The sequence below is a fragment of the Pongo pygmaeus genome, chromosome X (genome assembly GCF_028885625.2).
Source record: "Pongo pygmaeus isolate AG05252 chromosome X, NHGRI_mPonPyg2-v2.0_pri, whole genome shotgun sequence".
Lineage (NCBI taxonomy): Eukaryota > Metazoa > Chordata > Mammalia > Primates > Hominidae > Pongo > Pongo pygmaeus.
Genome location: NC_072396.2, coordinates 69353916 through 69381333, shown reverse-complemented (window position 1 = coordinate 69381333; position 27418 = coordinate 69353916).

Sequence of the window (27418 nt, the reverse complement as noted above, 5' to 3'; positions counted from 1 at the left end):
TTGCACAGCAAAAGCAACTATCAATCAGAGTGAGCAGACAACCTACAGAATGGGAAAAATTTTTGCAATGTATCCATCTGACGAAGGGCTAATATTCAGAATCTACAAGGAACTTAAACAAATCTACAAGAAAAAAAAACAATAAAAAGTGGGGCAAGGATATGAGCAGACAATTCTCAAAAGAAGACATTTATGTGGCCAGCAAACATGAAAAAAAAAAAGTTCAACATCACTGATCATTAGAGAAATGCAAACAAAAACCACAATGAGATACCATCTCACACCAGTTGGAATGGCAAATATTAAAAAGTCAAGAAACAACAGATTTTGGCAAGGCTGTGGAGAAATAGAAATGCTTTTACACTGTTGGTGGGAGAGTCAATTAGTTCAACCACTGTGGTTGAAAGAGAGTATGGTGATTCCTCAAAGACCTAGAACCAAAAATACCATTTAACCCAACAATCCTATTACTGGGGTATATGCCCAAAGGAGTAGAAATTATTATACTATAAAGATACATGCATGTGTATGTTTATTGCAGCACTATGCCCAATAGCAAAGACATGGAATCAACCCAAATGTCCATCAGTGATAGACTGGATAAAGGAAATGTGGTACATATACACCATTGAATACTATACAGCTATAAAAGGGAATTACATTATGTCTTTTGCAAGGAAATGGATGGAGCTGGAAGCCAATATCTTCATCAAACTAATACAGGAAGAGAAAACCAAACACCTCATGTTCTCACTTATTATAAGTGGAAGCTGAATAATGAGAACACGTGGACACAGAAAGGGGAACGACACACACTGGGGCCTGTCGGGGTTGTGGGGTGGGAGGGAGAACATCAGGATAAATAGCTGATGAATGCAGGGATTAATACCTAGTTGATGGGTTGATCTGTGGAGCAAAGCACCATGGTACACGTTACCTATGTAAAAATCCTGGATGTTCTGCACATGTATTCCAAAACTTACAATACAATTAAATTAAAATAAAATTAAAATAAATTCAAAAGCATCTGAAAACATAGATATCATAGTAAATGTATAGAGAATCAAACATGAAAAATAAGCTTGAAACAGTAAAAGTAAAATGATACTTCACATGCAAGCAAAGCCCCAAAATATTAACAGCTGGTTTCTAGCCAAAACAATAAAGATCAGAAAACACTGGAATGACACATTCAGTTTTCAAAAAGACAATAAAATCCTTCAACTAAGAATCTCATATCGAGCAAAACTATCTTTCAGAAATTAAGGAAAACTAATGAAATTTTAATATAAATAAAATCTCAGATAATTTGTCAATAAACAATAAATGAAGTTTTTCAGGTTAAAAGCAAGTGACATCAGACAATGATTTGAAAACACATAAAAAATCAAGAAGCACCAGGGCAAATATTGTATGATTATATTATATTATATGAAGTATTGGAATAAGTAAATTTATGGATACAGAAAATAGGCAGCTGTTTGAGCAGACACCTAGCTAGCTGCAGGAGTATTTTCCATATCCCAGTGGTGCCTGGAATGCCAGCAAGACAGAATCATACATTCTCCTGGAAGCGGGGCTGAAGCCAGGGAGCCAAGCGGTCTAGCTCAGAGGAACCCACCCGCACGGAGCCAAGCAAGCTAAGATCCACTGGCTTGAAATTCTCACTGCCAGCACAGCAGTCTGAAGTCGACCTGGGACAAGTGAGCATGGTGGGCTTGAGTAGGCAGGGTTTCCCCTCACAGTGTAAACAAAGCAACTGGGAAGTTCAAACTGGGCAGAGCCCACCACAGCTCCGCAAAGTTGCTGTAGCCAGACTGCCTGTCTAGGTTCCTCCTCTCTGGGCAGGGCATCTCTGAAAGAAAGGCAGAATCCCCAGTTAGGAGCTTATAGATAAAACTCCCACATCCATAAGACAGAGCACCTTGGGGAAGGAGTGGATGTGGGCACAGCTTCAGCAGACTTAAACATTCCTGCCTGCTGGCTCTGAAGAGAGCAGTGGATCTTCCAGCACAGCTCTCTAGCTCTGCTAAGGGACAGACTACCTCCTCAAGTGGGTCCCACAAACCTGTGCCTCCTGACTGGGGAATGCCTCCCAGCAGGGTTTGATAGACACCTCATACAGGAGAGCTCTGGCTGGCATCTGGTGGGTGCCCCTCTGGTAAGAAGCTTCCAGAGGAAGAAACAAGCAGTCAGCCATCTTTGTTGTTCTGCAGCCTCCACTGTAGATACCCAGGCAAACAGGGTATGCAGTTGACCTCCAGCAAACTCCAGCAGACCTGCAGGAAAGGGCCCTGACTGTTGGAAGGAAAACTAACAAACAGATAGGAACAGCATCGACATCTACAAAAAAAAAAATCATCCACACAGAAACCCCATCCGAAGGTCACCAACATCAAAGACAAAAGGTAGATAAATCCACAGAGAGGAGGAAAAACCAGTGCAAAAAGGCTGAAAATTCCAAAAACCAGAATGCCTCTTCTCCAAATGATCACAACTCCATGCCAGCAAGGGAACAAAATTGGACAGAGAATGAGTTTGATGAACTGACAGAAATAGGCTTCAGAAGGTGGGTAATAACAAACTCCTCCAAGCTAAAGGAGATTGTTCTAACCCAATGCAAGGAAGTTAAGAACCTTGAAAAAAAATTAGAAAAATTGCTAGCTAGAATAACTAGTATAGAAAAGCACATAAATGACCTAATGGAACTGAAAAACACAGCACAAGAACTTCATGAAGCATACACAAGTATCAATAGCCAAATCAATCAAGTGGAAGAAAGGATATCAAAGACTGAAGATCATCTGAATTAAACAAAGTGTGAAGACAAGATTAGGGGAAAAAAATGAAAAGGAATGAACAAGCCCTCCAAGAAATCTAGGACTATGTGAAAAGATCAAACCTGCGTTTGATTGGTGTACCTGAAAGTGAAGGGGAGAATTGAACCAAGTTGGAAAACACTCTTCAGGGTAGTATCCAGGAGAACTTCCCCAACCTAGCAAGACAGGCCAATATCAAATTCAGGAAACACAGAGAACACCACTAAGATATCCTCTGAGAAGAGCAACCCCAAGACACATAATTGTCAGATTCACCAAGGTTGAAAAGGGTAAAAAATGATCAGGGCAGCCAGAGAGAAAGATCAGGTTACCCACAAAGGGAAGCCCATCAAACTAACAGTTGATCCCTCTGCAGAAACTCTACAAGCCAGAAGAGAGTGGGGGCCAATATTATACTCTTAAAGAAAATAATTTTCAACACAGAATTTCATATCCAGACAAACTGAGCTTTATAAGTGAAGGGGAAATAAAATCCTTTACAGACAAGTAAATTCTGAGAGATTTTGTCACCACCAGGCCTTCCTTACAAGAGCTCCTGAAAGAAGCACTAAATATGGAGAAAAAAAAAGTACCAGCCACTGCAAAAATATAGTATATTGTAAGACCATCAACACTATAATGAAACTGCATCAACTAACGAGCAAAATAACCAACTAGCATCATAATGACAGGGTGAAATTCACACATAACAATATTAACCTTAAATGTAAATAGGCTAAATGCCCCAGTGAAAAGACATAGACTGGCAAATTGGATAAAGAGTCAAGACCCATCTGTGTGCTGTATTCAGTAGACCCATTTCATGTGCAAAGACAAACATGAGATCAAAATAAAGGGATGGAGGAATATTTACCACATAAATGGAAAGCAAAATAAAAGCAGGGGTTGCAATTCTAGTCTCTAATAAAACACGCTTTAACCCAAAGAAGATCAAAAAAGACAAAGAAGGGCATCACAATTAAAGGAAATAGAGAAGGAAGAGCAAACAAATTCAAAATCTCTCAGAAGACAAGAAATAAGTAAGATCAGAGCAGAACTGAAGAAGATACAGACATGAAAAACACTTCAAAAAAATCAATGAATCCAGGAGCTGATTTTTTGTAAAGATTAACAAAACAAATAGCCCACTAGCCAGACTAATAAAGAAGAAAATAGAGAACAATCAAGTAGACACAGTAAAAAATGATAAAGAGGATAACACCACTGATCCCACAGAAATACAAACTACCATCAGAGAATACTGTAAACACCGCTATTCAAATAAACTAGAAAATGTAGAAGAAATTGATAAATTCCTGGACACATACACCCTCCCAAGACTAAACCAAGAAGAAGTCGAATCCCTGAATAGATCAATAACAAGTTCTGAAATTGAGGCAGTATTAATAGCCTACCAACCAGAAAAAAAGTCCTTGACCAGACAGATTCACAGCCAAATATTACCAGAGGTACAAAGAGGATCTGGCACCATTCCTTCTGAAACTATTACAAACAATAGAAAAAGAATGACTCCTCACTAACTCATTTTATGAGGCCAGTATCATCCTGATACTAAAGCCTGGCAGAGACACAACAAAAAAAAAAAAAAAAAAGAAAATTTCAGGCCAAAATCCCTGATGAACACTGATGCAAAAATCCTCAATAAAATACTGGCAAACCAAATCCAGCAGCACATTAAAAAGCTTATCCATCATGATCAAGGCAGCTTCATCCCTGGCATGCAAGGCTGGTTCAACATACACAAATCAATAAACATAATTCATCACATAAACAGGACCAATGACAAAAACCACATGATTATCTCAATAGATGCAAAAAAAAGATCTTCAACAAAATTCAACACCCCTTCACGTTAAAAATTCTTAATAAACTAGGTATTGATGAAACATATTTCAAATTAATGACTGGTATTTATGACAAACCGACAGCCAATATCTTACCGAATGGGCAAAAGCTGGGAGCACTCCATTTGAAAACCGGCACAAGACAAGGATGCCCTCTCTCACCACTCCTATTCAACATAGTATTGGAAGTTCTGGACAGGGCAATCAGGCAAGAGAAAGAAATAAAGTGTATTCAAATTAAAAGAGAGGAAGTCAAGTTTTCTGTTTGCAGATGACATGAGTCCATTTAGAAAACCTCATAGTCTCTGACCAAAATCTCCTTAAGTGGATAAGCAACTTCAGCAAAGTCTCAGGATACAAAATCAATGTGCAAAAACTACAAACATTCCTATAAACCAAAAATAGACAAACAGAGGGCCAAATAATAAGCAAATTCTCCTTCACAATTGCTACAAAGAGAATAAAATACCTAGGAATACAACTTACAAAGGATGTGAAGGACCTCTTCAAGGAGAACTACAAACCACTGCTGAAGGAAATAAGAGGGGACACAAATGGAAAAATATTCCATGCTCACGGATAGGAAGAATCAATATCATGGAAATGGTCATACTGCCCAACGTAATTTATAGATTCAATGCTATTTCCATTAAGCTACCACTGGCTTTCTTCACAGAATTTTAAAAAACTACTTTAAATTTCATATGGAACCAAAAAAGAGCCAGAATAGCTAAGAAAATCCTAAGCAAAAAGAACAAAGCTGGAGGTATCACGTTACCCATCTTCAAACTATACTGCAAGGCTACAATAACCAAAACAGCATGCTGTTGGTATAAAAATAGACACATATACCAATAAATAGGACAGAGAATCCAGAAGTAAAGCTATACACCTACAACAATCAGCTCTTCAACAAAGCTGACAGTAAAGAGCAATGGGAAAAATACTCCCTATTCAGTAAATGGTTCTGTGATAACTCACTAGCCACATGCAGAAGATTGAAATGTGGCATCTTCTTTTTATCATATACAAAAAGCAACTCAATGTGGATTAAAGACTTAAATTTAAAACTTAAAGCTATAAAAGTGATACAAGGAAATCTAGAAAATATTATTCTGGACTTGGGCCCTGGCAAAGCCTTAATGACAAAGACTCCAAAAGCAATTTCAACAAAAACAAAAATTGACACGTGGAACCTTAATTAAACTAAAAACCTTCTGCACAGCAAAACTAACAACAAAATAAACAAACCTACAGAATGAGAGAAAATATTTGCAAGCCAGCATCCAACAGAGGTCTAATATCCACAATCTGTAGGACACTTAAACAAATCAACAACAAGAACCAAAAAACACCATGGACAAAGGATATGAACAGATATTTCTTAAAAGAAGACATACATGTGGCCAGCAAGCATATGAAAAAAAATGGTACATATCACTAATTGTTGGAGGAAGTACAAATAAAAGCTACAATGAGAAACCATTTCACACCAGTCAGAATTGCTATTGTTAAAAAGTAAGACAAACAAACAAAAAAATCAGATACTAGCGAAGTTGCAGGGAAAAGAGAATGCTTATTCACTGCCGGTGGGAATGTAAATTAAGTCAGCCATTGTGGAAAGCAGTGTGATTTCTTAAAGAACTTAAAATAATACTACCATTCCACTCAGCAATTACATTTCTGGTTACATACACAAAAATATAAATAATTTTACTATAAAGGCACATGCACATGCATGTTCATTACAGAACTCTTTATTATAGGAAATACATAAAATCAATCTAGATGTTCATCAACAGTGGACTAGATAAAGAAAATGTGATATATATCACATATATGTTTTTATATACATATATGTATATATGTGATATATATGTATATATGTTTATATATGTATATATGTATATATGTGATATATACATATATGTATATATGTGATATGTGATATATACATGTATGTATATATGTATATATTGTCACATATATGCATACATATGTATATATATACACATATGTATGTGTATATATACATACATACGTATGTATATATATGTATATACATATACATGTATGTGTGTGTGTATATATATATATACACACACGCCATTGGAATATCATGCGGCCTTAAAATGAAAAAGATCATGTTTGCAGAAACATGCATGGATCTGGAAATCATTATCCTATGAAAATTAACACAAGAACAGAAAGCTAAATATTCCATGTTCTCACTTTTAAGTGGGAGATAAACATTGAGTACCCATGGACCGAAAGAATGAACAGTAGACACCAGGGTGTTCTTGAGGGTGGAGCGTGGAACGAAGGTGAGGATTGAAAATTTACCTATTGTGTATTATGCTGATTACATGGGTGACAAAATTATCTATACACCAACCTTCTATGACAAACAATGTACTCATGTCAGAAACCTGCAGATTACCCCTTCAACCTAAAATAAAATCTGAAAATTAAAAAAAAAAAAGTTGGATGTAGATGTAGCAATCCTAAGAAGATTTATCACACTGAATGTTTTCATTAGAATAAAATAAAGGTCTCAAATCAATAATCTAAAATTCTACTTCAAAAACCTAGAAGAAAAAGAGTGAAATAATATGAAAGCAAGCAGAAGGAAGAAAATAATAAACATATGAGTGGAAATTAATAGAATTGAAAATAGACAATAGAGATGATTAATGACACAGAACTCTGGTTCTTCAAAAACAATCAGTAAAATTGATAAACTTATAGCAATACTGAGAAAGAAATGTCAGGAACAAGGCAAGGAGATGTGCTTGTATGAATGATATTCAACATAGTATTGGAAGTTTTAGCTGGAAACATAAAAGAAGTAAAATAAATGTAAAGCATTCATCTTGTATAGAAAGTCATAGATTTTATCTCAGTGGTGAGATCCTGGGTGATTTTTGGTTTTCCTTTGTTGGAAGAGGCAGCATAACGTAGTGGTTAATAATCAATGGGATAGATTGCCTGGGTTTGAATCTTGGTGTTTTCTCTTATAGACTGCAAGAACTTGGACAAGTTTCATTTAACTTCTCTCATAGAGATTTTGTCTTCCATAAAAAGAGTTTAATAATAATTGCCTTGAGGTTGGCTTAAACATTATGAGTTAATATTTTTAAGTGATTAGGCCAGAATATGTCACGTGGTACTCTATAAGTATCTGTGAAATAAATGAATCCTTGCATTAATAAAGCAAAGTAACACTCTCTCTCTCTCTCTCTCTCTCTCTCTCTCCCCCTCTCCCCCCCACCCCCCACCCAGAAACTAGGACTTTGTTTTTACTCATTATATATTTCCAGTCACTAGCTCATGATAGTAACAGCTAATGCCACTGCTCCATTTTACTGTTGATTAAAACAGGTTAAGTGAGTTGCTGAAGGTCATACAGCTAGAAAGTAGATAGTCTGGCATAGGTTGTAAGCTTTAACCATTATTATACACTGCCTGTTTTGTAAGTACTTAAATATTTATTGAATGAGGGAATAAATGAGTGCATGCCTTAGCTCATTTAATCTTAATGAAAAGTCAATAGAGTCTATCTTATTATGCTTATTTTACAAATTAGGGAACGGAGGCATACGGAGTTTAAGTGACTTTTCCAAAGTCTAATAGCTAGTTAAGTGGTAGAACCCGAAATCAAACCCGTAATTATTGGAATCCAAAGCAAGTGAATATTTCCCTAATCCACAGCTACTTCAGGCATGCACCACTGTATGTGTTCATTATTGTTATGCCTCCTACAGTGGGTCCACTGAGAATATAAACCCACCTTGAGGATGTATTGTGTAGAAGTTAAGACATGGCCTCTAAAGCCAGACTGCCTGGGTTGTATCATGGAACTGCCTTTTACTAACTCTGTGATTTGGGGCAAGTCATTTTACCATTCAATGCTATTTTACCAACTGTGAATAAATGCTATAATAATAAGTAGCTTCCATGAGTTCATGTATGTTCAATGATTAGAACAGTGGCTGGCACATAGTAAGTGCTTAAGATATCTTGTCAGTGAGAACCTACTTAAAATTATGATGGGCCATATCCTTTACCTTGCTTGGTTTTTCCATAGCACTTAGCACCATCTAATAAACTAAATATTTTGTTTTACTATTTTTGTCTTTCTCTATCCCAATCAGAATATAAATCATAAGGATAAAAGTTTTTGTCCATTTTATCCACCCATGTATCCCCAATGCCTAGCTCCATGACAATGCATAGTAGGCATTCAAATATTGGTTGAATAAATAAGTACACCTTTGTTCACTATATTATTCATTAATACTATTATTATCATTTCATCCCCAAAGATCTCACTTCACCTCCTGTCTTTAAGTTGGACAGCCCTACATGTCTTGTTTTTTATATATATACCATCCAGAAAGGCCCTTCTAGACCATCCACATCCTTTCCTTGATATTACAGATAAGGTGTCTGGGGCTCAGAGAGGGTAACGCACTTGTCTAGTGTCACCCATCAAATGACACAGTCCTAACCTATTTTATGAATTCAGGGTCAAACCAGATTCTTGTCAGAGCCTTCAAATTTTATCTCACATTAGCAGAGGTCATAAAGTTCTTCTGACTCTGTTCATTTGGAAAGCAGTAGATGACTCAGTCCAGCATTATGGGTGGCCATAGTCTCCCTCTATGGAAAGAGTTCAATGGTAGAAGCTAGATTGAGCTAGGGCTCTGAGCACTGGAACACTGCCCTGGCTGAAGAAGCAAATGCCTCAGCATAAGGTTATGTACACTGTGTGCATGTAAAGGTTAGTACCAAAACTGTTGAGGTCTGGCTCTAGCTCTCCTTCTACAACCCCCATCCATGCTATCACCTCTGCTACATTGTGTTTTTTTTTTTTTTCCTGGAGCTTAGAGTCTGGAGATTATAAGAACTTGGAGAAAATAAAAATGTGAGCTCAGACTAATGGTTCGAAGTCCTACAGTTAAAAGATAGAAATATATGGAAACTGATTGAAAACCAGCAGAGCAGCAGTTAGAATTTAATAAGTAAAAACCTTTAGAAGGAGCACGTGCTCTGCTGTGAAGTGCCTACAGGGAGGCCAAAACATGTGAATTAAGATTGAACTCCAAAGTGTTCCAACTTCATCTACTTCTTCCCCTCCTTCCCTTCCTCTGGAGCCATTGGACTCACCCTCACTTTTCAGTTCAGCTTCTAGGGATGAGGGAAAGATGACAGGCTTAAATATAAGAGTTTGAAGGGGAGAAAGAGTGAGAGATGGGTAAAGGCTCACAGATGCCAAAAATATCATAGCCATAAGGGTCGTTAGAAAGTTTCATTTGAGCCTTCTTGCAAATTTTACAAGTGGAAAAACTAAGCCCCATGTTTAGAGTGTTATACCTCTCTTCACCAAAAGAATAGTGGCACAGAGAGGGTTGTCCTCAATATAACCAGAGAGTCCAGCCTGTGTGAAGGCTATCAAGGAGGGGACACTGGGGACAAACTTACCACTAAGATATTAATGGGAGAAAGAGAGAAAAACTGATGCATTTGAACATCACAAATATTCCATACAGTGTAATTATTCATATTTTAAAGATGTGAAAAGTGAAAACAGAGGCTTAGCAAAGAGAAGGGACTTAACCTAACTTCACAAAGCTAGAAAGTGGTAGGGCTGAGATTTGGACATAAGATGGTCTGACTCCAAAGTCTACACCTTACTATTATATGGTGCTCGCCTTCCCCCAAATTCACCCCCACAACTAAGTAAATTGTAAGACAACGTTACATTACATAATATATTAGATTGAGTTGAATGCCTCTCTTGATTTAACTGACAAGGAAACTGAAACCCAGAGAAGAAAATTCACTTTCCCTAAATCACACACAGAACAGGGGTCATCCCACTCCACAGTGATCATATCATTGGATGAATTAAAAAGGACGATTAAATGCTCTGTGTGGTGAACTCAGTGCTGAGAAGGGAGAATATGTCTGTGAGGGATGGAAAGAAATGAAATAGAAGATCTCTTTGATGCTTTGCCTGGAGGCTGTAACTGAAGAGATTATACATGCACTCATGGAAAAGACTTATTAATATTTATTTTTAAAACTACTTTACTGAGCTATAACTGGCATACATAAAACTGCATGTATTTAATGTATTTAATTTAATGAATTTGAAGGTATGTATATACCCATGAAACCATCACCACAATCTATGTAATAAACATATCTACCCTCTCCAAAAGTTTCCTCCCACCCTCTTTATTTATGATTCTTATGTGTGCAAGAGAGAGACATAAGAACACTTAACATAAGACCTACCCTCTTAGCAAAATTTTAAGTATATAATACAATATTTACTATAGGCACAATTTAACATCTCTGAGACTGTTAAATATTGTATAACTGAAACTTTATATTATTTGACTAATTCCTCCACTTTTTTCCTCCCTTTTCCCCTGGCAGCCACCATTCTATCTCTACTCCTATAAATTTTACTATTTTAGATTCTCCATACCAGTGATATGTAGTATTTATGTTTATCTATCTGGCTAATTTCACTTAGCATAATGTCTTCCAGGTTCATCCATATAGTAACAAATGATATAATTTTCTTATTTTTAAGGTTAAATAATATTCCATTATATGTGTATGCCACAGTTTAATTTTTAGTTTTAATTTTGGGTGGTACATAGTGTATATATTTAAGGGGTACATGAGATGTTTTGATACTGGCATGCACTGTATCAATTACATCATGTAAAATGGGATATCCACCCCCTCAAGCTTTTATCCTTTGTGTTAAAAACAATCCAATTATTTTAGTTATTTGAAAATGTACAATTAAATCATTATTAACTGTAGTCACCCTGTTGTGCTACCAAATAGTAAGTCTTATTCATTCTTTCTATTTTTGTACCCATTAACTATCCCCATGTCCACCCACACCCACACTCCTTCGCCACTTCTGGTAACCCTCTTTCTACTTTCTGTCTCCATGAGTTCAATTGTTTTGATTTTTAGATCCCACAAGTAAAGAAAACATGAAGTCTTTATCTTTCTGTGCCTGGCTTATTTCACTTAGCATAATGACCTCCAGTTCTCCAATTACATGCATGTTGTTGCAAATAACAGCATCTCATTCTTTTCTAAGGCTGAATAGTACTCCATTGTGTATAAATGGCACATTTTATTTATTCATTCATCTGTTGATGGACACTTAGGTTGCTTCCAAATCTCGGGTATTGCGAACAGTGCTGCAACAAATATGGGACTGCAGATATCTCTTCAATATACTGATGCCATTTCTTTTGAGTATATATACAGAAATGGAATTGCTGGATCTTATGGTAGCTCTATTTTGAGTTTTTAAGAAATCTCCAAACTGTTCTCCACAGTAGTTGTGCTAATTTACATCCCCACCAAAAGTTTATGAGGGTTCTCTTTTCTGCACATTTTTGCCAGCATTTATCAATGCCTGTCTTTTGGATATAAGCCATTTAAACTCGGATGATATATCTTATTAAAGTTTTGATTTGCATTTATCTAATGACCAATGTTGTTTAACACCTTTTCATATGCTTGTTTGCCATTCGTATGTCTTATTTTGCAAAATGTCTGTTCAAATATTTTGCCCATTTTCAGTCAGATTATTAGATTTTATTTCTATAGAGATGTTTGAGCTCCTTATACGTTCTGATTATTAATCACTCATCAGATAGGGAGTTTAAAAATATTGTCTCCCACTCTGTAGGTTGTCTCTTCACTTTGTTTATTGTTTTCTTTTTTGTGCAGAAGCCTTTTAACTTGATGTGATTTCATTTGTTCATTTTTTCTTTGGTTGCCTGTGCTTGTGCAATATTACTGAAGATATTTTTGCCCAGACCTATGCCCTGGAAGTTTTCCCCAGTGGATTATTTTGTAGTAGTTTCATAGTTTGAAGTCTTAGATTTAAGTATTTAATCCATAGTGATTTGATTTTTGAACAAGGTTAGAGAAAATGGTCTAGTTTTATTCTTCTGCATATAAATACCCAGTTTTCCCAGCTCCATTTATTGAACAGACTGTCTTTTCCCCAGTATATTCTTGGCACCTTTGTCGAAAATGTGTTCAGTGTAGGTGTGTGGATTTGTTTCTTGGTTCTCTACTATGTTCCATTTGTCTATGTGTCTGTTTTTATGCCAGTACCATGCTGCCTTGATTACTATACCTCTGTAGTATAACATGAAATCAGGTAATGTGATTCCTCCAGTTTTGTTCTTTTTGCTTAGGATAGTTTTATTTATTCTGGATCTTTTGCAGTTCCATATACATTTTAGAAAGTGTTCATTCTATTTCTGTTTCGAAAGTCTCTGGGATTTTAATAAGGATTGCATTGAATCTGTAGATAGCTTTGGGTGATATGGACATTTTAATAATATTGATTCTTAATTTACGAACATGGAATGTCTTTCAATTTTTTGGTGTTCTTTTCAATTTCTTTCACCTGTGTTTTACAGATATTTAATTTTATTTGTGACCATTGTAAATGGGATTTTTTTTAATTTTTATTTTTTGGATTGTTCACTGTTGGTATACAGAAATGCTGCTTTTTTTTTTTTTTTTTTTTTTTTGAGATAGGCTGGAGTGCAGTGGCACAATCTTAGCTCACTGCAACCTCTGCCTCCTGGGTTCAAGTGATTCTCCTGCTTCAGCCTCCCAAGTAGCAGGGATTATAGGCGTGTGCCACCATGCCCAGCTAATTTTTGTGTTTTTAGTAGTGATGGGGTTTCACCATGTTGGCTGGTCTGGTCTCCAATTCCTGATCTCAAGTAATCCACCCACCTCAGCCTCTCAAGGGCTGGAATTACAGATGTGACCCACCGTGCCTGGCCTAGAAATGTTACTAAATTTTGTATGTGGGTTTTGTGTTGTGTAACTTTCCTGAATTTTTAAATGAATTCTAATATCTTTTGGTGGAATCTTCCAAATATAAGATCATACAATCCACAAACAAGGATAATTTGACTTCTTCCTTTCTAGTTTGAAAGCCCTTTATTATTTTTTTCTTTTGTCTGATTGCTCTATGTAGGACTTCCAGTACTATGTTGAGTAACCGTGGTGAAAGTGGGCATCCTAGTCATGTTCTAGATCTTAGAGGAAAGGCTTTCAGTTATTCTGTATTCAGTATGATACTGGCTGTGGGTCTGTCACATATGATTTTTATTATGTTGAGGTATGTTCCTTCTCTATACAGTTCTTTTTTGAGGATTTTTATCATGAAGCGATGGTGAATTTTATCAAATGCTTTTTTAGCATCAATTGTAATTATTGTATGCTTTTTTGTCTTCATTCTTTTTGATATGATGTATCACATTGACTGATGCGCATGTGTTGAACCATCCTTGTATCAAAAAAAATAAATCCCACTTGGTTGTGATAAATTATCTTTTTAATGTATTGTTGAATTTGACTTGCCATTATGTAGCTGAAGATTTTTGCATCAATATTCATCAGAGATATTAACCTGTAAATTTGTTTTCTTATGTATTTTTGTCTGGTTTTGGTATCAGTAATACTAGCCTCACAAAATGACTATGAAAGGAATGAATATTCCTCCTCTGTTTTTCAGAACAGTTTAAGTAGGATTGGTATTAGTTTTTTAAATTTTTGGTAGAATTTAACAGTGAAGGTATTGGTTCCTGTACTTTTCTTTACTGGTAGACTTTTAATAATGGCTTCAATCTCATTACTTGTTATCAATCTTTTCAGGGTTTTTTTATTTCTTCCTGATTGAAAAGATGTTCATGAATTGGAAGAATTAATATTATTAAAATGCAAATATTACCCAAAGCAATCTACAGATTCAATGCAATCCCTATCAAAATACCAAAAGGCATACAACCTGGTTGGTTGTATATATCTAGGAATTTGTTCATTTCTTCTAGATTTTTCAATTTAGTGGTATATAGTTGCTCATGATAGCTACTAATGGTTCTTTGAGTTTCTGCAGTATCAATGGTAATGTTTCCTTTGTCACCTCTGATTTTATTTATTTGGACCTCCTCTCTTTTTGTCCTTAGTCTAGCTAAATGTTTGTCAATTTAGTTTTACTTTTCAAAAAATTCAAAAATTCACCTTTTATTTCATGGATTTTTTGTATTGTTTTCTTCATTTCAATTTTATTTCTGCTTTGAGCTTTATTATTTTTTTCTTCTACTACTTTGAGTTTGATTTGCTCTTTCTTTTCTAGTCCTTTAAGATGTATCTTCAGTTTGTTTATTTCACGTTTTTCTCTTTTTGACATAGGCACTTATAGCTCTGAATTTCCCTCTTAGTATTGCTTTTGTTGTATTCCACAGATTTTGATAAGTTGTGTTTCCATTATCATTTGTTCCAATAATTCTTTTAAGATTTATTTCTCAATATCTTTATTGACCCAGTGGCCATACAGGAGCATATTGTTTAATCTCCATTTATTTGTATAGTTTCCAAGATTCCTCTTGTTATTGATTTCTAGTTTTATTGCATTGTGGTCAGAGAAGATGCTTGATATTATTTCATTTTTAAAAAATATTTTAAGATTTGTTTTGTGACCTAACACATGATCTTTTCCTAAAATTGATTCATGTCCTGGGGAAAATAATATGTATTCTACAGCTGTTGTATGATATGTTCAGTGAATATCTGTTAGATCCATTTGGTCTATAGTGTAGATTAAGTCTGATTTTTTTTGTTGTTGATTTCCATCTGGAAGATGTGTCCAGTGCTGAAAGTGGGGTGTTGAAATATCCAGTTATTATCTCTCTTTTAAGCTTTAATAATATTTTCTTTATGTGTGTGGCTGATCCAGTGTTTGGTGCATATGTATTTAAAATTATTACATCCTCTTGCTGAATTGACCAGTTTATCATTATATAGGGACCTTTGTTGTATCTTGTTACAGTTTTTGTCTTAAAATCTATTTTGTTTGACATAAGTTTAGTACTCTTGCCCTTTTTATGTTTCCATTAGCGTGGAATATCTTTTTCCATCCCTTGATTTTAGTCTATGTGTGTCTTTATAGGGACAGTGTGTTTCTTGTAGGAAACAGACCATTAGGTCATACGTTTATATCCATTCAGCCATTGTATGTCTTTGGCTGGAGAGTTTATTTAGTCCATTTACAGTCATTTTTACTATTGATAAGTAAGGACATACTCCTGCAATTTTTTTATTTGTTTTCTGGTTGTTTGGGGTCTTCTTTTTTCTTCCTGTCCTCCTTTTAGTGAGGTTGAGTTTCCTGGTGGTATGAATTAGTTTCTCGTTTTTTAATTTTTGAGTATTTGTTGTATGCTTTTTGGTTTGAAATTACCATGAAGTTTGCAAATACTCTTACATACCATTATTTTAAACTGATAGCAAATTAAAACTGTTTGCATAAACAAACACCCAACCAAGCACAAACTAAACTGATACTCTTTCCCTTAATCTTGACCCCACACTTTTTAAACTTTTTGTTGTTTCTATTTATATTTCATTGTACTGTCTGTGGCTTGAAAAGTTGTTGCAGTTATTATTTTTGATTGGTTCATTATTTAGTTTTCATACTTAAGAGTAGTTTACACACCACAGTTACCGTGTTATAATATTCTGTGGTTTTTTTGTATACTAACTACTACCAGTGAGTTTTTTACCTTCAGATGATTTCTTATTACATATTAACATTTTTTTCTTTCTGCTTGAAGTACTCCCTTTGGCATTCTTTTTCTCCCTTGGAATCTACTTAAACTAATGAGCTTCTGCACAGCAAAGGAAACCACCAACAGAGTGGACAGACAACCTCCAGAATGGAAGAAAATATTTGTTTTCTTTTCTTTTTTTAATTTTTTTTATTATACTTTAAGTTCTGAAATACATGTGCAGAATGTGCAGGTTTGTTACATAGATATACATGTGCCATGGTGGTTTGCTGCACCCATCAACCCACCATCTAGGTTTTAAGGCCTGCATGCATTAGGTATTTGTCCTGATGCTCTCTGTCCTCTTGCCCCACTAACACTGTAACAGAAAACAAACACTGCATGTTCTCACTCATAAGTGGGAGTTGAACAATGAGAACACATGGACACAAGGAGAGGAACATAGCATTTCTTATGGAATAGATCTGGTGTTGGTAAAATTCCTCAGCTTTTGTTTATATAGTAAAATTTTTTTTTGTCTCCTTCATGCTTTTTTGTTTGTTTTTTTGTTTGTTTGTTTGTTTTGTTTTTGTTTTTAGACAAAGTTGGGCTCTTTTGCCAAGGCTGGAGTGCAGTGGTACAATCTTGGCTCACTGCAACCTCTGCTTCCCAGTCTCAAGCCATCTTGCCATCTCAGCATCCCAAGTAACTGAGATTACAGGTGAACACCACTGTGTCTAGCTAATTTTTGTATTTTTGTAGTGATGAAGTATCACCACGTTACCCAGGCTGCTCTCAAATTCCTGAGCTCAAGCAATTTGCCCACCTCAGCCTCCCAAAATGCTGGGATTACAGGCATGAGCCACTGTGCCTTGCCAATCATGTTTGAAGGATACTTTCACCAGATATACTATTAAAAGGTAAAAGGTTTTTGTTTTTGTTTTTCTTCAGTACTTTAAATGTGTCATGCCACTCTTTTCTGGCTTGTAAGTTTCCACTGAAAAGTCTACTGCAAGACATATTGAAGCTTCATTATATCCTATTTGTTTCTTTACTCTTGCTGCTTTTAACATCCTTTCTTTATCCTTGACTTTTTGCAACTTGAATGATTATTAAGTGCCTTATGGTAGTCTTCTTTGGGTTAAGTTTGCTTGATGTTTTATAACCTTCTTGTAGTTGGATATTGTATTAGTCAGTTCTCACACTGCTAGAAAAAAATACCTGAGACTGAGTAATTTATAAAGAAATAGGTATAATTGCTTCATGGTTTTTCAGGCTGTACAGGAAGCATGATGGCTTCTGGAGAGGCCTCAGGAAACTTATGATCATGGTGGAAGGCAAAGGAGCTGATGCCTCACGTGGCCAGAGCAACAGGAAGAGAAATGTTACACATTTATAAACAACCAGATCTTGTAAGAATGCTATCATGGGAACAGCAATAGGAGGATGATGTTAAACCACTTATGAGCAACTGCTCCATGATCCAATTACCTCTCACCAGGCCCCACCTTCAACATTGAGGATTACAATTTGACATGAAATTTGAGTGGTGGTACAGATCCAAACCTTATCATTCCACCCCTGGCTTCTCCAAAATCTCATGTCCTTCTCACATTGCAAAATCTAATCATGCCTTTCCAACAGTTTCCCAAAGCCTTAACTTATTACATCATAAAAACAAAAAGTCCAAACTCCAAAGTCTCATCTGAGAAAACACTAGTCCCTTTAGCCACTTAGTCTGAAAAAAAAAAAAAAAAACTGGTTAGTTATTTCCAAGATAAAATGAGCATACAGGCATTGGTAAATACTCCTGTCACAAAGGAAGAAATCAGCCAAAAGAAAGGAGCTACAGGCCCCATGCAAGTCTAAAACTTAGCAGGGCTGTCATTAAATCTAAAAACTCCAAAATTATCTCTTTGACCCCACATCCCACTTCCAGGGCCTCCTGTTGCAATGGGTGGGCTCTCAAAGCCTTGGGAAGCTCTGCACTTGTGCCCTTGCAGTGTTCAATCACCATGGCTGCTCTCAATGGTTGGTGTTGAGTGCCTACAGCCTTTCCAGGCTCAGGTTGCAAGCTGCCAGTGGATCTAGCATTCTGGGGTCTGGAGAAGAGCAATGGTGGCTCTCTTCTCACAGCTCCGCTAGGCAGTGCCACTGTTAGGACTCTATGTGGGGGCTCTAATCTCAGTTTTCCTCTGCACTGCACTATGAAGCCTCCACTTCTGCAGCAGGCTTCTGCCTGAGCATCTAGGTTTTCCATACGCCCTCGAAAATCTAGGCAGAGGCTCCCAAGCTTCAACTCTTGCACTCTATTTACCAGCAGACTGAACACCACATGAAAACTGTGAAAGCTTATGGGTTACATGCTGTGAAGCAGTGGCCTCAGCTATACCTGTCCCTCTTTGAGCCATGGTCTGAGTTGGAGTGACTGGGATGGAGAAAAAAGTGTTTTGAGTCTGTGCAGGGCAGTGGGGCCCTGGTCCCAGCCCAGGATAATATTCTTCCCCCCTTGTTCTCTGGGTCTGTGATGGAGGGGTTGCCCTGAATGTCTCTGAAATGTATTCAAGGCATTTTTCCCCATTGTCTTGGTTATCAACATTTGGCTCCTTTTTACTTATGCAAATTTCTGCAACCAGCTTGAATTCCTCCCCAGTAAACGCATTTTTTTCTACCACATGGCCAGGCTGAAAATTTTGCAAACTTTTATACCCTGCTTCCCCTTTAAATATAAGTTCCACTTTCAGGTCATTTCTTTGCTCATTCATATGAGCACAGGTTGTTGACTAATTTGCCACTTAGAAATTTATATCACCAGATGCCCTAAATCATCACTCACAAGTTCAAAGTTCCATAGATCCCTAGAGCAGGGGCACAATGCAGGCTAACCTATTTGCTAATGCATAAGTGACTTTTGCTCCAGTTCCCAATAATTTCCTCATCTCAATCTGAGACCACCTCAGCTTGGCCATCTCTGTCCATATCACTATCACCATTTTGGTCACAACCATTCAACAAGTCTCTAGGAAGTTCCAAACTTTCCCTCATCTTCCTGTTTTCTTATGAGCCCTTCAAACTGTTCCAACCACTGCTGGTTACCCAATTCCAAAGCTGCTTCCACATTTTCAGTTATATTTGTATCAATGTGCCCCACTTCAGCTACCAATGTTCTGTATTAATCCATTATTGCACTGCTACAAAGAAATACCTGAGATGGAGTAATTAATTAAAAAATGATGTTTAATTGGCTCATGGCTCTGTAACCTGTACAGAAAGCATAGCAGCTTCTAGGGTGGCCTCAGGAAACTTTCAATCATGGCTGAAGGTGAAGGGGAAGTAGACTCCTCTTACATGGTCAGAGCAGGCAGAAAGGAGCGGGAGGTGCCACACACTTTTAAACAACCAGATCTTGTGAGACTCTGTCATGAGAACAGCACCAAAGTGGGATATTTGCCTCCATGTTCTAATCACCTCCCACCATTCCCCACTTTTAACATTGGGGATTACAATTTGACATGAAATTTTGGTGAGGACACAACTACAAATCATATTAAATATTGATATCTTTCTCTGTGTTTGGTAAATTCTTTGTTATTATCCCTTTGAATAAACTTTCTACCCCGTCTCTTCCTCTACCATCTCTTTAAATCCAATAACTCTTAGATTTGCCCTTTTGAGACTATTTTCTACATCCTGTATGTGTGCCTCATTGATTTTTCTTCTTTTTTTTCTAGTCTTTTCTTACTATCTTCAAGCAGCCTGTCTTCAAGCTCACTAATTCTTTCTTCTTCTTGATCAATTCTGCTACTAAAAGACTCTGATAAATTTTTTACTATGCCAATTGGCTTTTTTTTAGCTCCAGAATTTCTGCCTGATTCTGTGTAATTATTTTAATTTCTTTTATTTTAATATATAGTTCTGATTTTCTTCTTTGTGCTGTCCTGAATTTCTTTGAATTTCCTAAAATCTGCTATTTTGAATTTTTTGTCTGAAAAGTCACATATCTCTGTTTCTGCAGGATTGGTCCCTGGTGCATTATTTTGTTCATTTAGTGAGGACATGTTTTCCTGGATGGTCTTGATATTTGTAGATGTTCATCTGTGTCTGGGCATTGAAGAGTTAGATGTTTATTGTAGTCTTCTCTGTCTGGGCTTGCTTGTACCCATCTTCTTGGGAAGGGTTTCCAAATACTTAAAAAGACTTGAGTATTGTGATTTAAGCTGTATCTGCTAGGCACCACAAACCTAGTAATGCCATAATTCTTGCAGACTTATAGACATACCTGCTTGATGGTCTTGAAGGAGACCTGAAAAATTTTTTTGAGTTACTTTGCAGAGACTCTTGTTCTCTTCCCCTAATTTCTTCCAAGCAGACTCTTTCTTTTCTGAGCCATCTGGTGCTTGGGTTGGAGTGCCAATAGCAGACCTTTGGCCACCACCACTAGGATTGCACTGGGTCAGACCTGAAGCCAGCCTAGCACTAGGTCTTACTCAGGCACACTGCAATCAGTCCCTAGCTACTGTTTATCTTCATTGAAGTCTCTAAGGCTCCACAGTCAGCTGGTGCAAAAGTGAATCAGGCCTGTGTCTTTCCCTTCAGGGTGTTGTGTGTTCCCAGGCCACATGTGAGGCCAGAGTTGCCATGTGGGAGCCACGGACTAGAGTCAAAAACCTCAGAAGTCTACCTGGGGTTTTATTTTACTGTGGTTGAACTGGCTCTCAATTCACAAGAAACAGTCCTTCCCACTTTTTCTCCCGCTTTCTGAAAAGAGGATCCTTGCCCCATGGCCACGGCCACTGCAGGCCTACAGAGAGTACTGTCAGACTACTGCCAATGTTCTCTTAAAGCCCAGTAGGTTTACAATCAGCTTGTGGTGAATGTTGCCTGGTCTGGGACTCATACTTAATGGCAGGGGGCTCCCCTCTGCCCCAAGACAGGTCCATAAATTCCATTCAAAAGCCAAGGCCTGGAATTAGGAACCCCGGGAACCCACTTGGTGTCCTACCCTTTGTATGCTACATTTTCTTTATCCATTCTTCTGTCAATAGACATTTAGTTTGCTTCCATGTCTTCATTATTGTGAAAAATGCTGCAATGAACATGGTGCAGATGTCTCTTCAAAATTCTGATTCCAGTATCTTTGGTTATCTAAACAGAAGCAAGATTTCTGTATTATTGGTAGTCCTATTTTTAATTTTTTGAGGGTGCTCTACACTGGTTTCCACAGTGGTGGCATTCATTTACATTCCCACCCACAGTATACAAACATTACCTTTTTTCAACATCCTCACCAATATTTGTTACCTTTTGTTATGTTGATAATAGCTGTTCTAATAGGTGTGAAGTGATATCTCATTGTTTTGACTTGCATTTCCCTAATTATTAGTAACGTTGAAATTTTTTTAATACACCCATTGGTCATTTGTGTGTCTTATTTGGAAAAATGTCTATTCAGGTTCTTTGGAAATTTTTAAGTTAGATTTCCTTTTTATTGATTTATATTAGCTTCTAATATATTTTGTACATTAACCCTTTATCAGATATGCAGTTTAAAAATATTTTCTCTCAGTCTGTATTTTGTCTTTTTGTTCTGTTCATTGTTTCCTTTTCTACACAGAAGTTTTTAAGTTTGGTGTAATCCCACTTGTTTATTTTTGAATTTGTTGCCTGAGTTTTTGGTGTCATATCTAAGAAATCATGCCAAAAGTCAATGTCAAAAAGCTGTTTCCCTACATTTGCTTATAGGCATTTCTCAGTTTGAGGTCTTATGTTTAAATAATTAATACATTCTGAGTTGATTTGTGTACACAGTGAGAAAAGAGTCCTTTTTTTTCTTTTGGATGTGGATATACAGTGTTCTCAATGTCATTTATTGAAGAGACTATTTTTTCTTCATTGTGTATTATTGGCTCCCTTGTTGATGATAAGTTGACTGTATGTGCATGAGTTTATTTCTGGGCTGTCTGTTCTGTTCCATTGGTCTATATGTCTGCTCTTATGCCAGTGCCATACTCTTTTTATTACTGTAAATTTGTAACATATTTTAGAATTAGAAAATGTGATTCCTGCAGCCTAGTTCTCCTTGTTCAAAATTGCTTTTACAAATTGGTATACATGGTTGTGGGGGGCAAGCAGACTTTATTAATTCTATAATGGCAATGAATAAATAAGATATCAGAAGTTAGGTGGATTTGGCAGAGGGGATGAGTTGAGCAAAGTGAACATGTAAAAATAATAAGGGAATCATAAAATAAGAAGGTGGCTCTTCCCTGGGCAGAGGCAGCGTGGTGTAATGAAAAATAGCATGAGTTTTATTTTACATTTACATACATGTAAGTTTCAATTACCCTGTCTCTTCCTACCACTTGCTTGCTATGTGACTTTGAGCAAGTAATTTAATCTTTCTGACTTTACAGTAAAACAGTAATAATGACATGTTTTGAGGTTTAAAGGACACAATGGGATGTAAAAGTGACTTGCCTGAGGCTTATCATAGAAGAGATGTCAAAATATATTCTTAAAATCAAAACAAAAACAAAAAACCTCTGTCCTAGTTTGTTTTCTACTGTTGTAACAGAATACTACAGACTGGTTATTCTAATACCTTTATTCTCATTTTCATCTGAGACCTCATCAGAATGGCCTTTTATGTTCACATTTCTTCTATCAGCATTCTGGTCATGATCATTTAAGTTTCTCTAAAAATATTGACCTTCCCTACAGCCCTCTTCTTCTCAGCCTTCACCAGAACTGCTTTTAATGCTCATGATGATTCAAGCTTTTTCTAGCCTGCTTCATCAAAATTTTCCATCCTTTACTCATCATTCTGTTCTAAAGCTGCTTCCAAATTTTTATATTTGTTATAGCAACAATCTTCCTTTTGATAACAATTTTCTGTCTTTGTCTTCTTTCTCTTGCCAGAACACAATATCAAAGACTGGGTAATTAATAAACAAATAAATATTTAATTTACTCATCGTTCTGGAGGCTTGTAAGTCAAATATCTCACCTAGTGAGAAACTTCTTGTTGCATCATAACATGGTGGTAGACCAAGTAAGCATTTGAGATAGAGAGGAAAAGGAGGCTGACCTTCTGTATCAATTAACCTACTCCTATGATAATGGCATTAGTACATTAATAAGGGCAAGGCCCTCACTACTTAGTTACCTTTTAAAGGTCTCACCTCCTCATACTGTTATGATGAAAATTAAATGTCACTACAAGTTTTGGAGGGACATTCAAACTATAGCACACTGTCTCCTGTGAATCTCTAACCAGCTTTCAGCATCAGCACTCTCCTTCTTTGACGTACAAGAGCAGTGAAGATTCTGTTCTATTGCATTAGTTTTGAACACAAAACAATAGAAAATCAAACCAGTAAAGTTGAGAAATTTTTATTCTGTGCTCTAGGATATATATGGACTTTAGGGTCCATGATACCCCTATGATTTAAGTAAAGCATTGTTATATGTGCACTTTTATGGGGGGAGTGACCTTGACTTCCATTAGTTTTTCAAAAATGTTTAAGAACACTGATCCAGTTTTTCTCTCATTGCATAGATGGGAACCCGGCATTCAGAGAGACAGAACAGAATGTAGTCACATGCCAAGAAATAGAGGAGCTACATTTCAAAGTTGGGTATTCACATTCTCAATCCTGTGCTCTTTTCTGAAAACACTTTTTAATAGATGAGCAAACAAAAACCTGAAGATTATAGTATTCAACCTAAGGTCTCACAGTGAGTAGATATTGGAGATGGGAACCAAATCTGAAATCCTAGTCTAGCATTCTTTACAGCCCTCTGGATCTCTAGACTGTATCAAGTTTGTGTATGACCCCAAAGGCATAATTGTGTGAATAATACATTTTAAAGAGAGATAGGAAGGAAGGTCCTGGGCTGACAGACAAAAATACTTTTTTGAAAAACATTTTTTCTCATTCACAAATAATACATGTTTATTAAATTTGGAATATACAGGCAAGGCACGGTGACTCACACCTGTAATCCCAGCACTTTGGGAGGCTAAGGCAGGTGGATCACCTGAGGTCAGGAGTTCGAGACCAGCCTGGCCAACATGGTGAAACCTCATCTCTAGTAAAAATATAAAAATTAGCCAGGTGTGGTGGTGGTCTCCTGTAATCCCAGCTACTCTGGAGGCTGAGGCAGGAGAATCGTTTGAACCCAGGAGGCTGAGGTTACAGTGAGCCAAGATGGTGCCATTACATTCCAGCCTTGGTGACAAGAGCAAAACTCCATCTCAAAATAAATAAATAAATAAATAAATAAATAAATAAATTTGGAATATACAGAAGGGCATATAAAATCTATTTGTTTGGAATATCAACAGATTTTTTTACATTCTGTTATCTTTTTTCTCCAGGGCTTCTGACAGAATTCAAATGCATGTAGTTTAAACTTTGGGTTTAACATGACTGGCTATGGCTAAGGCATAGCCTTCTTAGGCTAGAATGGACATCACACTGCTATCAAATGCATCATCTTGCCTCCATTGCAGAGAATGGTTTATCAGCGCAATGGAAAACTTTTATATGCCTTCTCCTATGAAGTCACTCTCCTTTCTCCTTCCTATAATCTCAGCCTTGATTTTTTTCAGTGGTTCTGTGGAAACTACCAGGTCATGCTACCTTTAAGAGCAGAGCACATGTCAAGCAGCACAGTCCCTCTCCCAGGACAAAATAATTAGTTCAAGAGTGAGCATGTGACCTACGTAGATCCTGTCAGAGAAAATACCAGAATTTTTGCTGGGAATTCTGAGGCACGGCTATTTCCTTGACTTCTGTACAATTTAGTGTGATAATGTGAAGTCTGGGACTGCTGCAGTTACTTTATTACCACAAGAGAAATCAACATGAAAATATATTAACAGGTAAAAGAAGGAAGAGCTGAGAAAAACTTCATAGAAAGGGAGATGAGCCTAGACAGATTGGAACTCAAAACTCCTTCGACCATTTTAGTTGCATGAGCCATTAATTTTCTTTTATCCATTAAGCCAATTTCTTTTAAGTTTTCTATTAATTGGAACTGAAAGCATATCAGCTGATATAAATAGGGCATTTTGGTTTTAAGTGAGAGAAAACAAACTATTTTAAGCCATGAAAAGGAAGTTCATTGGCTCAAATAATCCCAAACTTGGAATTCTAGTCATGGGAATGTAGGAAATGCAGCAGGATTTTAGGAACAATTGGACCCCAGTCTCAAATGCCATCAGAATTTGTATTTTTTTTTCTGGTACTTTGTGCCCTAGAATAGTGGTTCTTTCATTAATTTAATGCAATCGTTGTGGTGTCTTGGTTAAATGCATATTCTTGATCTCCAACAATCTTAACAGATGATGTTGTGCTGTCGGTGCACAGACCACATTTTAAGTAGCAAGGTTCTAGATCAGGATTTGGCAAATTTTTTCTAAAAGTGCCAAATAGAAAATATTTTAGGTTTTTAAGGCCATGAAGCAAAATCAAAGATATTATGTAAGTATTTAACATAATCATTTAAGATGTACATAACCACTTTTTTCACTCTCACTTTATTAAAATGTCCAATAGGCATCTCAAATGTAAAATGTCCAAAATAGAGTGACTTTTCCACCTTCACGCAAATTTAGTTCATTTCCAATGTTCTCTATCTTAGTATATGGCACTGCATTTACCCAGTTTCTTAGGCCAAAACCCACATCCAATCTATTAGAAAATTCCCAAAATTGATCTTTGAAATATAATAAAAACCTAACCACTTTTCACCCTTTCTACTGCTACTAACCTGGTCTCATTTTTTTTTTATATTTTATCTTATGTTATTTTCAAATCTCCAAAACTTACTTGTTATTTTATTGAGAAAACCTGAACTAAAAGTTAACTAAAAGATAAATTTCACAAAATTCTACCACCACATCTTCCTATTTATCTTCACATATGCCAGTGTACTCTCCTTTTTATCCTATTTTTATGAGTGAAATTTCCATATTCCATGCTAAGAGCCAGTCCTCATCCTTTGACTTCTGTACTACGTCGTATTCCCCCTTGCTAACTCACAAATATTGCTGTAGCAATTCTTCAGTCTCATAATTATATCTTTTATTTTTCCACTACTAGATTTTTCCCATAATCATAAAGATACACTAATATTTCTTCCATCCTGAAAATCCTTTCTTGACCTCACTCCCTCCTCCAGCTCCATTTCTCCCCTTTCCTTTATAGACAAAATTTCATAAAATAATTTTCTATAATAATTTTCTCCATTTTTTTCTCCTTAAATTCTGCACAATTTGGGTTTTATCCCTACTACTTCATTTAAATTGCTCTTCTCAAAGTTTTAATAACCTCTATGTTGTTACATCAGTTCTCATTCTTCATCTTATTTAAAGTATCAGCAGTGTTTGGCACAGATGATTATTCTCTGCTTAAAACACTTTATGTGCTTTATTTTCAGAAAAACACACTCTCTAGTTTTCCTCTTATAGCTCTGGCTGCTCAGTCTCAGCCTCTTTTGCTGGCATCTCCTCTTTACTATACCATTTTCAGTGACCCAGGCTTAGTCCTTACATCTTTTCTCTTTATTTATGCTCCTTAATCTTGATGATCTCATTTAGTTTCATGGCTTAAAAGCCGAATATAAGCTGACAACTATTGATATCTTCCACGCAAACCTCTCACATGAACTCTAGAGTAACTACCTAATATTTCCACTTCAATGTCTAAGGGGCATTTCAGCCTTATTATATACAAAACTGAGCTCCTAAAGTCCCCACTAAAAAAAAAAAAGAAAAAAAACCCTCATACTGCTTTCTTTTTCCACATATGAATTAATGGAATCTTCATATTTGTATTTGCATAGGCAAACCAAACTTGTAGCCATCCATGCTTCAGCCTCCTTCTTTTATATCATGTATGATCTATCAGCAAACCCTCTCAGCTCTGTCTGCAACATATACTCTGAATTTTACTACTGTTTAGCAACTCCATCTTTTGAACTCTCTCTTATGAAAATCTGTCTTTGTATCTCACAATTTCACATACTTATCATATTTTTACATCTTCCAGTATCTTAGAAATCCCCCTTCTTACCTCTCCCTTACTCTCATTATGAGTTTGGTAGA